Genomic DNA, 3,974 nt, shown 5'->3' on the forward strand with positions numbered 1-3,974 from the left:
TTTATCTCTTACTAGGGCCCCGATCGCATTACGGAATCGTCCTCTTAATTCCTTCGGCTTAAGGATCTCCTCTGCTGGCCCGACCTCCGTTATCACATAGCATGTCTTATCTGGATATAGATTTCCTTTTCTATCCCCTCGTTTCCTCTTAGGCTTGGTAGTTGTGGTTGTGTCTTGAGTTTGTGGAGCAGAGGCATCATGATCCGTCTCTGTGGCTGTTGCCTCTGCTCTCCTTTCCTCTACTCCGTCTTGTCCAGCGAGATATTGCGGACATCGATGTCGTCTTTTCCGAGTTTCAGGAGGGACCTATATATACGACAGGTCAATGTGTTAGCAGAGGTAACACAGCCAAAGCATAAGCAAAATTTACAAGCTAAGGCTTTTTCCCTACCTCCTCGTTCGGGTCAAAATCCTTGTCCAAATCTTCCTCCGTTGGCCTCCTTCTGGCTTCACGTGGGAAAGGATCCTTGGGACTTTCATATCCCTCTTCTGAGTCATCATCATCATCATCATCCTCTTCTTCTTCGCCTTTAGCAGCCTCTCCTTCGGGGCCTTCCTCCTCGTCACACTACTCCTGAGTAAGCATCACTTCTAGATCCTTTTCTACCTCATTATCGAACTATTCCTGAGTAAGCTAGTCCTCTAGTGCTTTTTCCTCAAGGGTTGGCTGCTTATCATGCTTGGGGCATCGGACTACACTGTCTGGTGTCCGCGACATTATTTTGCGCTTTGTTCTAATAGATGCAAGAAAGTGTGCTTTAGGTACGCGAGAAGGTATAAGAAAAAAAAGGTCTATAAAACAAAGTAGTCCTATAAAACAACAATATGTCAAAAAAACAAGAAGTAGCAGTAGTAGAGGCCTCAGAAACATGTCAATCATCATCTGATCTTGAACTTGGAGCATCAAGGCATCATAACAGAGAAAAGAGGAGAAGGTAATGTAGGGGCGGCTGCTAATGATGTCAAGTTCCTCACAAGTTCTTGATCATCAGCTCATATTCCATATAATGTATGGACTTGGATAATTTCATCATCGACAAAACATAGGAGAGGAGAGGAGAGGGGAGATTTGGCAAAAAAAGCAACAGCTGCTTAGCAAACATAGAGAGGAAAAGGTGTAAAAAAAGCAACAGCTGCTGAGTAGACGAGTAATAGTAGATAGAGTAATAGTAGAGGAGTAGAGTAGAGAAGTGTAGCAGCCAGTAGTTAAGAGTAGCAGCCATCAACTAGGGAAGAGAGTAGAGTAGCAGCCAGCTAGTAGGAGTAGGAGTAGCTAGCAGTAGCAGGTAGAGTAGTAGTAGTTCAGTAGAGTAGAGTAGTAGTAGTAGTAGTTCAGTACAGTAGTAGTAGTAGTATCCAAAACAATCAGCTATAAGCACCAGATCATTAAGAATTACAAGATAAAAACAGTGTCATCCTGGGAAAACATAGGTATTTGGGAAAAATGAAGTGGAGTAAGTAACAAAAATAACAGGGTTAGAGAGCAGTTAACACGTAAAATGGAACTTATATGTTTTAACCTAAGTTTATATTAACAAAATATTTACATAGGCTAATTTCAATATGTATGACTCTAAATTGAAATGAATTTGGTCACATAGGCTAATTTATAATGCCAAAGTGGCATAGTAAAGCAAACTGCACACATAGCTCTTTTGTTTTTATAAAGTCACGCTTCAAAATTAATTTGTAATTGACTTTCCTAATATATAGCACCGGAGATAGAAAGAACTGCTGGAACTAAACAAAACTAACCCAGACAGCTAAAGCAAAAAAAAGGTACACTCATATAGCAATGGAGAATATGACTATAAATGGAGTAACTGAGATGGGAATATGACTGTCATTCAATTCCACTACTTATAGAAGCCGACATGTTGGAAAAGCAAAAAAAACTTAGTGACACCCAGATGTCCATTACTCTTGTATATATGCTGATCTGTCAGTTGCCACTTAACTACACACACCACACACCAACCAAAAATAATAATAATAATTTTCCAGAACTTCTGCATGCGCAGTCCAAGAAATGAGTACCTCACGTGATGGAGACTGCCCTTCCTCAAATAGGCAGGAGTGGAATTTCCAGAACCCCAAAGCTAAAAGTATAGTAAAGGAATGATACAGTACACATTTGTGTTGGGTTTCCAAAGTGGCGTAATAGCAAATCGGTAAGAACTAGGCCGCATCTACGCCAACACTACCCAATATCCTAATTCAATACCTGATAATACATTTATCAGGTATCCTGAGATCCAACCACAAGTTCCACAAACATCGTATCTAAACTGAGAGCTAAAGTTTCAGTAATTCCACAAATCATGTTTGACAATCTTATGAGATTTGACACACTTAGTTCTTGAATGTATGCCATCTGAATTTGAACAGAAATAATTCTGCTGCTAAGATGGAAACTAGGTTGAGGCCAGAATAAAAACTATTATATCCTTCAGTGCTGCTAAGATGGAAACCAGGCTCAGGTGCAGCATACGCAGCCAACGATCGAACTCGATGAGTCGATGGTCTCTCGGTGCTGCCTCGAGCTCGGTCTGCAGATCGAGTGAAACCGAAACAGTGCTAGCAACCCAGTATAGATCCATGCAAATAGCAAAGCAACATTTTCCCAGAATTATCTAAATACGATGTGCGTTACCACACAGCTGTACTTGTAGCTGGTTATACTGCTGGTTGACAATACCATGCACTCTGAGTTTGTATGTTCCGAAAAGAAACTTGGATACTGTATTTACTTGTCTGTCTAGAATTGCATTTGAGAACACTACTATGAATTTTGATTTGGGACTAACAACTAGCTAGTTTGTCAAATAAGGGTTTCTGACTTCATCAGTGGGAATTTGGTCAAACGAGAGGTGAGGGACTTATCCATGTCAAGGGATAGGATACCCTAGACTTTGGCTTTTTCTAGGCATGGCCATTTTTATTCTAAATCAGGCATCCTACGGTTTAATTTCATAAATCAGGACCATGTCATTTACTGGATGTAGCAATTGCCTTTTCAGAAATTTCAGCGTGATAACACTGCACGCAAATAACATATATGAATGATATGTTCCATTAAAAAAAGCATAAATCAAGGTGGTTTGAATTAGGGTTCGGGTGCTCAATTTTGCCTAGAAGGAAGGGAAGAGAGGGGGGCGGGCATACCTGGTGTGTGACTGGTGGATGCTCGTTGTCGGCACAGGGTACGGCGAAGACCTGGGCAACTAGGAGTAGGGTGGCGGTGGTCGGCAAGGCCATGTTTAGCCGGCTGAATCTAGTCCTGGGGCAGGCGAGGTGAACGGGAGCGATGTGCTGGGACCCGTGTCGTCGGCGCGCGGGGGCGGGCGTCGGGGGCCGGGTGCGGGACCGCTGGAGGCTGAAGGCTCCTCGCTCGCCAGCGGCGTTGCCGCTCCTCTGGAAACCCTAGGGCAGGTGCGCGGGAGGGGGCGAGGGGGCGCGGGTGCGGGGAGGTGGCGCAGAGATAGGGCGCGCAGGTGCGGGGAAGGGGCGCGTGATGGTGTCGGCGGGGAAGGGGCATGGGCCGGCGTTAGCGGGGCAGCCTGACGGCGTCGGAGGAAAAGAGAGCGCCCAAATGAAGACAACACCCGTGCGCCCTCGGTTTTATAGACGGGATGATTTGTAGGGGTAGTTTCTGATCTAGCCGCCCCTACAAATGCATTTGTGGGGGCGGTTCCTGATCCAGCCGCCCCTACAAATGCATTTGTAGGGGCGGTTCCTGATCCAACTGCCCCTAGAAATATATTTTTATTTTTTTTAATTGTTAATTATGTATCATAAAAGCAATTGTGTATATATAAAACAATTGTGACCAAAATAAAAGTAATATAAAAACAATTGTGTATATGCACAAATATAATATTTTGTATTATTCTATATATGAAGAAATATATATATAAACAATTGTACTCAAAACAATATAGAAAACAAAAAAACAAAAATTAAAAATTTCAATT

This window comes from Miscanthus floridulus, chromosome 18 (assembly GCF_019320115.1).
Source record: "Miscanthus floridulus cultivar M001 chromosome 18, ASM1932011v1, whole genome shotgun sequence".
NCBI lineage: Eukaryota > Viridiplantae > Streptophyta > Magnoliopsida > Poales > Poaceae > Miscanthus > Miscanthus floridulus.